Raw genomic sequence first — 14087 nt, 5'->3', positions numbered from 1 at the left:
GTGTCTCCCAACGACCTGTTTTCAGAATGTGGCTTTTGTGACGTCACTAAAGCCACAGGCCCCGCCCACGAGTGTTGACAGACACTGCTGTTCTAACATAGAACCGCCCTGATCGAGTTCACAGCGAGTTGAGAGTTGTACACATCCGCCATTCCTGCACTGACTAGAATGTCTCCCAAGTGTTGTCGTGTAGCTGGATGTATTAATCCACATAGCTCTGTTTATTTACTGGAGCGATAGGCCTAACATTATTGATCATGGCAGTAATGTAAGTGAGAGCGCGCACTTTATTACAGTTAGGGTGACCAGACGTCCCGTTTTTCCCGGGACAGCCCCGTATTTCCACTCTAATTTTAGTGTCCCGACTTATTCTGAAAAAATCATGTTTTGTCCCTTATTTCATCATTAATATATATATATATATTTTATATATAATAGGTTTCGTTTCCGAAAGGCTAAGTGAATATATAGGTTACGTTCAAACCGTGTAGCGCGCATGACAGAGAGGGAGAGACCTTGTGTGTGTGTGCTAGTGTGCCTAATGAAGCGCATGTAAGACGCATTAATAGAGGGAATGCATTAACGTCACTTTCCCGTCGGGACACGCCCCCTCAGCCGGACTGAGTGGCAGAAGAGCAGCTGCGTGACTGGATTTAATAGGGGAAACTGCGAAAACGCAAGTAAAACAAACGATTATCAGTTTAAACTAAAGATTGGAGTCAATATAGTGTTCCTTACAACTTACTAAAGATCCAGTGATCCATGGATATTAACATGCAGCCAGGAATCGTGTTTCCTGACATTTATATGTGCCTGATTTCGACACCAGGGAAATACATACAGCAAATTTGCCTGTGAATGCTTTATATGAATACAAAATAGGCAGGTCTAAATCCAGGTGATCACTTATCAATGTTATATATATCATCATATCGTCTAGAGACTTAAAACTTGTATAGTTTTTTGTCAGTGTTTATTTAAAAATGTCAAATTATACAGAATATACAGTGGTAAATATTTGATTGATGAGTTGTCAGTGCAATATATAACAATACCATATATAGAGAATGATTTTACCACTAAATTCAGCATATTGACACAAAAAGGATAACTGCAAATCCACCTTTCGCTGCCTGGAGTCCAGTTGTTTCTATGAATTGTAGCGATCTATTTGCTTCTCTGTTCTGTAGTTTTAGGTAGTCTGTAAAAATATTCCTCATATTTCTTGTCAAATCTAGTTGTACAGTCAGTCTCAAAGCTCTTTCCCGTTTTAGACGCGTTGTGTGTGTTTTTCCGCAGCATTCACACTGAAAACCAATGCTGCCGCTCAGTCTTTTTGCCACTTGTGGGCGTAACTGCAGTCACTCCGGCCAACGGTGACGTCACGTGCATTCCCTCTATACGCATGCGTTCTGTATCTGTCCCGTATTACACTCCGAGAAATCTGGTCACCCTAATTACAGTTTATAGGAGTTGTTTTACGCATATAGTTTACCAGTTTATTAAGCACCCCCTGAAAAGGTGTGTATAATATTTGTTTACAGTTAGTTGTAACGAGTGTTTTTTGTACTTCGCTGTGTATGTTGATAATAATGAAAGGGAGAGGGAGAGAGTTTATGGATAATATTTTAATGCGGACTTCTTATAACGTTAGCAGTGTTTATTCAGCTCTTACAGTGATTTTCTAGAGTGAAATTGACGCTTCATCTTTAGTGTGATGTACAATAAACTTTGAACTCATCAGTATATTTTTACAATATTCGGACACGGTCCGCTACAACAGGCTTGCACTAATAGTGGATAAAAGAAAGATGAAAAAACAAGTTATAAGCCGTAATTAAACTAGACTATACCTGTTCAGCCTCCATACAGCATATATTATCTGGCTCTGTGGGCATTATTCTCCGACTCCGGGTCGAAATGAACACGGCTACTGAGAGTGTATGTTTTGATATTATCATTCCGTGAGATGAGAGCTTGCCCTGACACACGTCCTGCGAGCTCGTGAGGCTCCGCCCTCTGGGCCGGCAGCAGCTGCTCATTTGCATTTAAAGGGATACACACTATAACTGTGCGTTTTTCTGAGCCTCAAAAAGTGACAATTTAAATATGCTGTATAAAATTATCTGTTGGGAATTTTGAGCTAAAACTTCACATACACACTCTGTGGACATCATAGACTTATTTTACATCTTGTGAAAAGGGGCATAATAGGTCCCCTTTAAAGGTTTTTTGAATATACTGTATTTTAAAAGTCCCTTCTGCTCACCAATGCTGTTTTATTTGATTAAAAAAATACAGTATAGGAAGTAAAATTGTAAAACCATTATTACAGTTTAAAATAACTGTTTTTTTCTATGTGAATTTATATTTTAAAATCTAATTTATTCATGTGGTGCAAAGCTGGATTTTCAGCACCATTGCTCCAGTCTTCAGTGTCACATGATCCTTCAGAAATCATTCTAATATGCTGATTTTCTGCTCAATAATCATTTCTCATTATTACCAATCTAGAAAACAGCTGTTTCCTAGGTCATGTTTACACCTGTTATTAAGATGCGTTTTGGTTGATCAAATCACAAGTGGACGACACTAAACATAAGTGTAAAGGGGGTCTAAAACGTTTTGAGCTTCTTTCAAACACTTCCAGAGGTAGTCGAAACCACATTCGACCGGATTGCTTTCATAGTGTAAACGTTCATGGTCGAATGTGTTCAAACAGCCACAAAAGACCATCAACTCTCCGCCTACTTATATAACGCGTAAACATTATGGGAAGAGCGCTAGCCGGGAAATACACTTTGTCGACTGAAGACCCAAGTTTGGTTTGAAGATGAAAAATGTACCAAGAACAATATTCTCTCAAATTTCACTCACAGCGGTTTGTCGTCTTGGTCTCCAGGCGTGTTCATATGTCAATTGTGCAAGCATATTTTGTCCATTAGATTGAAGATCTGAAAAAACCCATACCTTTACCCACTCATAGACTCGAAGAAATCAGGACAGAAGTGGTTGAAAGTGGACAAAAGAGACAGATTAAACACCAGGCGTAAACGGGAATGTGTCTCCCTCTTCTACTTGTGATCCGATCGACCAAAACACATCTTAATACCAGCTGTAAACACGGCCATAATGTTGTGGAAACCTTGATACAATGTCGCAGGATTCCTTGATGAATAATTTGACATTTTATTTGAAATTGAAATGTGCCCTTGCTTAATAAAAGCATTCAAATCTTACTGACCCCAAACTTTTGAACAGTAGTGTATGCTCAAATCAAACTGTATGGACCCACTCACATGCACAATGAGAAATACAAAATGCACAGTAGAAAAAAGCAAGCTGAATATTAAATTATAATGCACAGAGACCTATATCTATGTTAAACTCTCCTGACGTTTTGTCATAGTGTTTACCCAACAAGTGGAGCGGGAACCTTCCAGGTCTGACAATTGAATTTTCCTATTGTCAGAAGCGGTTTGGCTTCACAGCTAAGTTGATGCCTCCATCCAGTTAAAGAATTCAGCTACGTTTATGCATAAGCCGTCAGCACACAATACAGCACATTCAAAGACAACCCAAACTTTGAGTACTTATTTCCTATAGTGTTAGTTACCCTGACAAAACCACATCATTTACATTATTGTATGAGGAGTTTGGGGTCAGTAAAATATTTATTTTTTTTTTAACTTTTTTATTATTATTACTAATAAAACTTTAATACTTTTATTCATCATAGATGCATTTTAAAAAATGACAGTACACACTTTTAAGTGTTGTTTTGAACTTTCTATTCATCAAAGAATCCTTAAAATAATTGTTTCCACAAAAAAATATTTGAAGCAGCTCAACTATTTTCAACATGTATAATACTATAGTACTACTAATAATAATAATATAAATAATAATAAATGTTCTCATTTATTGAGCTTCAAATCAGCATGTTAAAATGATTTCTGAAGGACACAGAAGACCGGAGCAATGATGCTGAACATTCCGCTTTGTATCACGGGAATACATTACATTTTAAAATATATTCAAATAGAAAGTCTTGACTTTTTTTATTAACATAATCACAATTTCTCAGCAAGCAATGAATGATCTTGCAACTTTCTTTATTTTCATGATTCTGAAAAGGACAGAAGAAAGACTGAAATGTACACTTTCCTAACTATCATGGTTACCTCTAGTGCTAAGAAAAGCACCAGGTGAGATCTGGGTGCTGATGTTTCGCTAGAGCTCAGCTGGTGGTGTGTTGATTCAGTTAACTACTGTAACTCTCTCAGACTCCCTACTGAGTCTGTCCAATTAGTCAAGACTGTGATTATGTCAATTGGCTGTTTCTAGTAAGTCCTGGCACTCGTGACTGTGGGGCATCACATTAATGATGGTGATTCATCACCCTTTTTACATTCCCCTATCTAAAAGAAAGATGGGACTGACAACCGCCTGTCACTTGTCTTTATATCTTGCGTAATTTTTGTCTACATCCAGTGGAGTCTATCCATAGTAACTCTTTAGAATTTGCATTATTTACATGCCCAGCTAATCATTGAAAGTGGTGATGGTAAACAACTCCATGTTCCCTACAGACTATTCAAAATGAATTCTTTACATTTTGCATTTGTAAAGCGTCTTGCATTGAATTCAAGTAATGCCCTTGTGTCATGAAATCCTACCAAAGATGTGTTCAGAACTCTATTTAGTAAACCCGTTAAAGAATTAGAAATGACAAAATATTGCATGCTTTTTTTGTTTTATTTTATTTTTGTAATTCTCATTTTCAGTGTTGATTTCTTAGTAGATTATCATGAATATATATTTGTAACACATTAAAGTACTGTAATACAATGATTTAAAAAAAAAATCAGCATTAATTTCATCGTACTTGCAATTACTTTGCAAATTGAAAAATATATCTCTTTTTTACATTCTTAATAGTTATCAAAATAATAGGATAATGCAATGTAATAATAACCCCCCAAGCCCCCCCCCCCCCCCCAAAAAAAAAAAACATATTTTTTTTAAGCCGTGGATTTGTGCGAGTTCACTTTCTCCCTGTAATTTATTCTGTAATATGTGGGATGTGTTTTGAAGATGGTCTCACTGATGTGAAATGACTGATTACCATCTGATTCGTGGCTTTTGAGCAGGAAAATCACAGATGAGTGAGGCTTCTCAGCTTCGGGATCCCTTGCTGAGCTTCCATTACCAATGTGATAGTCAATTCATCCGACTGCAAAAGGAATTAAATGTTTTGCATGCGTGACTTAACATGATTGCTCTTGTAATCTGTATTAACTCGTCATCTGCCTTGTAACTATATTTTAATGAAAGTAAAGCTGATTGTTCATTTGATAAGCTATGATGCAGAGTGTAGGAGTATGCAAGCCTGTCGATATCTCTGGTCTTTAAGTATTTGGAAATGGCGGAAAATACTACCCATTTTTTAAGTGCTGTTGGTATAACTTTTTTAGGCACTTAATGAATAGCTCCTAAATTATGATACTTTACACATGCAGCAAAAAAGTATTTGACAATACTACACAGAATTACACAAAAGACTATGTGTTAAACATTTTAATGAAACTAATTAACTAATCCTATGAAACACTGCAAATGGCATAATCAAATAATATATTACTGTACAAAATAAAACCATTGATTATAAGCATAAAATGTAATACAATTCATTGCAAAAAAATCCAAACATATACTGTATGTACACACAGGGTGTATAGTTTAGTGACGTTGTTCTCTGTAATTTCTGCAATTAAATGTTTGTTATAATATGTATGCGTTTGTGTTTTGAATATCTTTTATTATCATTTGTATTTAGGTTATGATTTTTACGAAAGGGTAGAGCAAAGAATATCACTCACACATTTGACATATTCCCTCCTTTAATTATTTATAACCATGTTTTTAAAATCAAGAGAAAGCTTTGTAAGGTTGATTCTGCATTCTGTCAGTCCAGATGCAACCAGCGAATTGAAGAATGAAGACGTGTCCTGCTGACAAGGCGCCTTCATTTTCTGCTGAGTTGAAACTCTGACGTCTGGTAGCTTTCCAAGCAAATCTGTCTTTGTTCGTGATAATTTGTATACAGCAATTCTGACTCCGAACAAATTGTTAAGGATAGCCAATTGTGCCCAACCTTCCAGCCTTGCCGCTGCAAATGTCCCACCAATATACTGATTCTCAATCAAGTGCGTACTCTAAATGTACCGTCCCTTATGTGTTTATTTGGCATCACACTAGTCTGTTGTTCAAGTAAAAAGTGGTTGAGCTCTCTTCAGTGCTAGTAGGGACGTGACAGTCACAATTAATGCAGTTTAAGTGTTGAACTGAATTCTTCAACTGAAGTATTGAAGTACTGAAATCATTTTCTTAATCAGTATTGCTTTCCACACACTTTTTTTTCTCATTAAAATATCTAAACATCCCTAAAAGAAACACATTTACTTCAGAAGCAATTCAGGATTGTTTTCTGAGAATTAGTTTATTTCCCCCCCATTGGCAGTTGTTTGTCTTTTGTTTTATAGACTTTTTTTAAACTGTGGTAGATATATGATTAAAGCACAAAGGAAGAGTGAGTGTGTGTGTGTGTGTGTGTGTGTGTGTGTGTTTGTGTGTGTGTGTGTGTGTGTGTGTGTGTGTGCTGACTAACTCCCTCAGTACAAAACAGCTTATACTAAAGCAAACTTTCTGGAAAAGTTTACTCTAGCTGGTTAACGCCTTCGAACTACCACCGGTCCATGGCGATTACGCAATGGGTTGGTGTGCTTTTTTGACGTGGAAATCTTCCCTTGTTCATTTCTTCTGTTCAGTCAGTTGACATCCACAAATATAATGCATGAACAATCTGGAGAGCCACTTTATAATATATATTTTTTATTATTCTACTTGATAAAGACAGACTCTTTTTATTTTAACTATGTAATGCCGAATTCAGACACAATATTTGTGTCTGTTACGATAGTCAGATTATGCGATTTGACTCCTAAATGATTGTGTCGTGGACAAGAAACATGTCAGACTACACGTTGCTTCCCGGCCAATCATTGCTTGCCGTCGTTAACGGTGTGTGTGATGTCATAGAGAAGGCGGAACTAGTGACTGACTTCTGGAAACAAGAGCATAAACAAACTACTGAAGGGGCATTAGCTTAATAGAGTGCCGAAGTTATGACGTCACTTTGTAGGCCAAACTCGGAAGTGAGTTAGCATTTTAGCACTTCCGGTTCCCTCGCCCTAAAGTCTATGGGTTATTTGAATGGGTTTTTGCTAAATCGCCTGACATAAGGTCTGTGGTTAACAAAGCCTCTAAATATTTTCACGTTTTGATCTATGACATACCAATTATAACCTGCTTGTGGTTTTTTAAACTTTATTTTGTTTTCTTGTGGTTTTTTAAACTTTATATAGGCTTCTAAATTTATACATTTTGGATTAACTTGTAAAGATTATCTTGATAGACAAAACGTGTAAGGGTCACAACTCTTTGTTGAACACAGATCTTATTTTTTGCGATTTTCCAAAAGTCTATGGGGAAAATGCATAGCTTTTCGATCGAGGGAACCCATTTGCCGCTAACTTCAGAGTTGTCCTACAAAGTGACGTCATAACTTCGGCACTCTATGTTAATTGCAGTTGCAACGTAGGGTGAACTCAAAAACAAAGGAGAGCTGGATCCAAATGCTTTTGAGTATTATCAACAAAAATAAACAAACAAACCAAAGACGATGACCAGAGAACCAGGAACAGAATGAAACATAACATCCGTGTAGGAACAAGACTCGACAAGGAACACAAGAAACACTAGTGTATAATATAAATTCATAAACAGCTAACAGGCTAACAGACTAACAAGGGGCTGACGAGAGACAGGTGTAGATGAATAGTAGTCATGGAAACAAATGAGGGTAACAAACAAGGTACAAAGCAAACAGGAATTGAACACAGAAACAATAGGAACATATAATACATTACAACATAAAAGTCATTTACACAATAAAATAACCACAAGACTGTAGGACCAGTACTCACCAGGTTGATGAAGCTCCTCCTCTTTTATTTGCCAGTATGTATTATATTTTTTGATGTAAGTGCATAATAGTTAAAGACACCTAGTATAAAGTGTGATCAACATTTATTTTGAACAGTATGTACATATACAGTATATTCTGAACTAGTAATGTTAGTTTGTGCTGTTTCGAAGCAAGATGCTCAATGGTAAATAAGTAGTGAATAAAAGCCTAAAAATGTCTTGGTGTAAACCCATGTATAGTACATGTGGTAAGTATGGTATAAGTGGAGTAGTTAATACTCAACCGTTGAATTATTCAACTTAACGCTCAGCAGTGGTGGTAGTGTAGCCACGAAGAGGAGCAGAGTGAGATAATATTCAATAATTCATTGAATATTCATAGCATTCGTCAATTATTCCTTGACTACATCAATGCATCTGTTTCGTTAAGTGACCATACATCAGATGTGCAAACTGTGCAATACCACGATGAAAAATATGTTTGTCCCTCCAAAGGTGGTAAACGTCCTCTGATGCAGGAGATTTGTTTACGAGCATTTGTTTACAAACAGTTTTTGCGGAGTTGTCTGAATGACAAATGGACTGGTGGGAGGTAAACAACAGATTGCATGCTTGTTATGGCCGATACCATTTTGACAGGAATGGAGGATGCTTACTCAGATCGGCTCATCTGTGTGTGCGTGTGTTTGTGAGTCCCTTTGTGTGTATCAAAGTCGTGAACATGGCACATGTCATGACAGATCCTGCAGAGGGTTATTCAGAACTGCAGAGCGTGTCCTTGTGCCACAGATGCGGAGGAGGGATGGACTACTTTTCTTATCATACACTTTTCCTTACACACACAAGTCCTATGTAATTATAGGTAAAACGAACAATGATAAGGTGTGGATAATTGCTATGGAAAAATGCAAACCTATACAGTAGGTTAGTATTGTGAGTTTTTTTTAATCTAACCATGCCATTTATTTTTGCTAAACTTTGCACTGGACAGATAACTGCTAACAAATAGATGAGCTGTGCTCCTAAACTACATTGGCAGTATTTTAGGTGTACCTCTAACGCTTAAGGTGCCAGATAAAGAAAATATAAATTAATTATATATTAAATATATAATAAAGTATATAGTATTATTGTACAATAAAATAGTGTAATTATTGATGTGTATTATATTTCATATTGTGTTGTTACTCAACATTACAGTGTCAAAATCTATTAGATGGCAATGGCAAGTTGCTAGCATTGCAAATTGGTTACTTTTGATGTTACATTTTAGGATGAATCTACAGAGTCTCACAATTGAACAATACTCTAATGCACCAATAAAATGTCCCTCAGTGGTTGTTTTAATTTTAATTAGGATGATTTCAAAAAGCCTTGATCATCTTCAAGATGAGAAAAAACCTCTCGAGAAGCACAACATAATGAGACTTGTTTTCAGAAAATATGTGGCCCTGGATCACAAAACCAGTCACAAATAGCACGGGTATATTTGTGGCAATAGCCAAAAATACATTGTATGGGTCAAAATGATAGATTTTTCTTTTATGCCAATAATCATTAGGATATTAAAGCTACAATATGTAAGAATTTTGCATTACAATATCCCATAATCTCAAGGCCAGTGTTATATATTTTGTTAAGTTGATTACTTACAATATCCCAAATGTTTCCAACTATTTTTAAATCATGAGAAAATTGCGATTTTAACCAAGGAAACGGGGCGTTACAGCAAGGGGGAGCTGGGAGTCGCCAGTCAATTGCGTCATATCCGAGTTACCCTGGGTTTCCGCTCGTAATGCGTGGAGTCCTTGACAAATGCGGAAGTTGTAGTTGAAGCGTCTATCAAGCTACAAACGTTAGCTTGTTTCGTGCAGTCGTTACGGAACACAGTTATTCTTTACCGATTGCAGCTGGTTCTGTCGACAGAGCATGCTTAATTTTATATTTTCCAAATGTAGCATTCGTTAATAGTTATGTTTATGTAAGGGAAGTATTATTGCTTTAGATTTGTGTTTAGTTTATTGACATTGTTTATCACGTCTGATGTTATGGCCATGTAAATAAATATAGCATGTGTTATACATAAAGATTAATCAGTATTTTGGCAAATGATGTGGGTATGTTCGAATGTACTTTAACAACAATTGTTTAGAACACGTAAAACTGCACAGCGTTATCACAATAATGAATTCGACATGCAGTAACATCTATGATAACCAATTTAGTATTAAACCTTACTTTTCTTGCGGTTAATTCATTTTAATGAAATAAAAGTGTGATGAGGTTCAAGAGTAATGAAGGAAGAAAACAGGGTGACTGGGACTCGTACTTTATTAAAATAAAACAAAACAAAACAAACAAAAGTGCACACAATGCGCATTCACCGTGGCAACCGCGACGGCATAAAACAGTTCAAAAATGAGAGTTCGGATCCACCGGTTTTCTTTCTCTGCGTCAAATTTTCTCTCCAGTCTCTCTCTCGTTCCAGCGCGAGGCTTATAAGCGGTCTCTCCACGCCGATCACTGCAACAAGACACAGGTGTTCGTCATTTGCACTTGACCTACTTCCCGCTCGTCTCTTCTCTCTCCAATTACAGACCACGCTGAACCACGCCACCCTCGCCACAAAAAGCATTTCATTATAAAAAAAAATTAACCTCATCCATGAATATGATTTTTCGATTCCCGTCTGACTGATTTACAGCTACGGTGGAGTTTACAACGACAGTTCCCATCATTCCACGCTCCTTCACATCGTCATCAAGCTACGCCGTTGTTGTTGTTTGGAATGTAGCGCCCTCTAGCGGCAAGCAACTCTTGCATATTGTACCTTTAAGTAAAGATCATGTTCCATGAAGATATTTTGTAAATTTCCTACCGTAAATATATAAAACATTTATTTGTGTGAGTGAATGCAGCTCAATTGCGAACATAAATGGACAACTTTAAAGGCGATTTTCTCAATGTTTCGATTTCTTTTGCACCCTCAGCTTTCAGGTGATGTATAAATCTCAATAAAAAAAATGGTTTTGTGCTCCAGGGTCACATATAGTCTGAATTAAGTTGATATTCTTAGCAGACTTGCAAGTTATTTCTTTAAGCACAAAAATTTAGCTCCATTTTTGCTTAAAATTATTATTATTTGTGCTGAAAAGAGTTTTTGCAGTGTATGATTTGGTTGAATTGTTGATAAATGTAATTTATGTTTTTAAAGTAAGTATCAAATAAAAAAAGTTCAATTTATCTGCCTGTCCATCGGTACTATTATTTTAATATGAATGTATTTTTTGTTGTCGAAAGGCTGGAATAATGTTCCTTAATGGCAGAACAATGCATAAATGTTAAGATGTCTATAAACAAAAGTATTTTTGAAATCTTCCAAGCATGTAAACAAACAGATTAGAATACATTAATCTTAACAAAACATTTAATATATTGCTGTTTGGTGAGCTCTTGTTTTATAGTAAATGTATCTTGGTTGTACAGAAATAAATCATAAAATGTAATTGTAATCTAATAAACACAATTCAGTTTTTCAGTTTAGATGAACATAAAACAACAACAACAACAAAAAAAAAAACCTTAGTGTAACCTAACCTAATTGCCATTGAAATACAGTGTTAATTAAGCACCCTTTACAGCAAATATAGGCAGATTCATTTTGTCAGGCTTCATCATCATCTTAACAACCAAACCTTAACAGAATATTTTTAGGTGAAGCATCATAGAGCAGCGTTTCTGTTGTGAGACTAAGCTGTAATAGATCTATAAAATCAGCTTGTTCTGCTGTCATCACTAAAATGCCTTGCTTCAGTGATTCTTCCCTGCATATGCCAGTGAAACGCAAGATTATCATCCATTAAAGGGTAAGTTCACCCAAAAATGAAAATTCTGTTAGTATTTACTCCTCCATAGGCTTCTTGAGGGATTGAACTTACAGGACCCGAAAAGTTATTACAGTCATCGTTAAAATAGTCCAAGTGACTACAGTGGCTCAATCTTAAGTTTATCAAACGACGAGAATACTTTTTGTGCGCAAAAAAAACAAAAATAACGACTTTATTTCAACTATTCATGTCCTTCTCTGTGGGCCTGGAGTCAGTTCACTAGTTTAACAGCGTAAGCTTCTGTTGTTGTACGTCACATGCATCACCCACATGACCAGCGTCGGCCAATAGTGAGCCTACGTGTGACGTTGCTCTACGCTATTACACTAAGTTAACTGACTAGAGGCCAACAGAGAAGGAAATGTATAGTTGAAATAAAGTCATTATTTTTGTTTGTTTTTGCGCACAAAAAGTATTCTCATCGTTTGATAAGCTTAAGATTGAGCCACTGTAGTCACTTGGACTATTTTAACGATGTCTTTAATAACTTTTCGAGGCTGGCAAGTGGAAATCCTTTTGAAACCTATGGAGGAGTGATCCAGCTCTCAGATTTCATAAAAAATATCTTAATTCGTGTTCCGAAGATGAACGAAGGTGTTACGGGGTTGGAACAACATGAGGGTGAGTAAATACTGACAGAATTTTCATTTTGGGTGAACTATCCCTTTTGTTTGATGATTATCACTGAATTTAACAAATGCAAAAGTCCCTGAGGATTCCTGGACTGGACCTCAAGCGGTGTACATGTAAACCCATCAACACATCAACAGCCAAATGCATTGCAGCTGCAAGGAGAAAAGCAGGAGATCAATAGCGACTCCGTGTGTGTGTGTATACGTGCAAGTGTGTGTCTTCTAACCTGTTTTTCCTGAGCGATGTGAATCTTTCTTCTCGGTGACTGATGGCATCGATTGCCTATGAGATTAACCCACCTGGAAGTAAAGGGTGAAACTACTCTCTCACCAGAGTCGCTTCTAGACAAGAGCTGGTGGAAATAATAACCCAAGCTTGATTCCAAGATCGTATTTATTCTTTCTTTGTTTACCAAGATTCTAATTTGCTGGCCTCTTTCTTGACTAACATAAACTAAAGGAATGTTCCGGGTTCATTACAAATTATGCTCTGTAAACAGGATTTGTGGCATAATATCATTCCCCAACTGAAATTAATTGAGTTGTTTGTTAATATCCCTTCTATTTTCCATACAGCTAAAATCTGTTTTACTATATTTTCAGCCTGTTTTATAATATTTAAAATACGTAAAATGTATATATTGGGACACCTGACCATTACACCAACATGGATTGGATCACATTCTACATACATAGACATCAATATGGAGTTGGTCCCCACTTTGCAACTATGACAGCTTCTTCTCTCCTGGGAAATCTTTCCACAGGATTTTGGAGTGTTTCTGTGGGACTTCTTAACCGTGTTTGACAATTTTAATCCATTAGAAAATTTTTTGCATTCAGGCAATAATGTTGGACAAGAAGAGCTGGCATCTCAAACTCCATTCCGGTTCATCCCGATGAGGTTGAGAACAGGTCTCTGAGAGGGCCAGCCAAGTTCTTCCCCACCAAACTCATTCAAACATATCTTTATGGACATTGCTTCATGCACTGGTGTACAGTCATGCTGGAATAGAAAAAGGTCCTTCCTCAAAATGTTCCCACAAATTTGGAAGCATAGTGTGGCAAGCAGGTCGGGCCCGAGAGCTGTGGGGACGGAACGTATCCTCCCACACTGGTATTCTCCCACGGAGGAGCTCCGGAAGGATAAAAGGAGGATTGATGATAATGCAAGATGAGAGAGGACCGGGACTGGGACTTCATGTTGGGGCAATCATTCGTGAGGGGTTGCTGCTTTACTTTCATTTTGTTGTTTATATTCATTGTATTATTATTATTAAAGTTATGTTGAATGTTCGCCGGTTCCCGCCTCCTTCTTGCCTGAGCCTTTGACCTTGTTACCTAAAGCATTGTCCAAAATATCATACATTAAATCATTTAGCAGATGCTTTTATCCAAAGCGACTTACAAATGAGGAGAGCAATAGAAATGGTGGTGGTGATGGTGCGTGGTGGTGATGGTGCAGTGGATAAGACACATGCCTTTGGTGTGAGAGACCCGGGTTCGAATCCTCTGTGAG

General features: G+C 36.9%; 1 long non-coding RNA gene across 1 annotated transcript in view; it reads right to left on the bottom strand.

Annotated features, from left to right (window-relative positions):
• LOC143714286 (uncharacterized) overlaps window positions 1-12950 on the bottom strand; it is a 241646-nt gene extending 228696 nt beyond the window's left edge. Inside the window, exon 1 of the long non-coding RNA XR_013195438.1 lies at window positions 12939-12950. This is a non-coding gene — a long non-coding RNA (uncharacterized LOC143714286). The remainder of the gene's footprint in view (window positions 1-12938) is intronic.
• Between the last annotated feature and the right edge of the window lie 1137 nt (window positions 12951-14087).

Source organism: Siphateles boraxobius, unplaced genomic scaffold (genome assembly GCF_051911475.1).
Source record: "Siphateles boraxobius isolate OS27281-9 unplaced genomic scaffold, OSU_SipBor_1 53, whole genome shotgun sequence".
NCBI lineage: Eukaryota > Metazoa > Chordata > Actinopteri > Cypriniformes > Leuciscidae > Siphateles > Siphateles boraxobius.
Note: the sequence above shows the minus strand (reverse complement) of the source record. Positions and strands in the feature narration are given on the sequence as shown.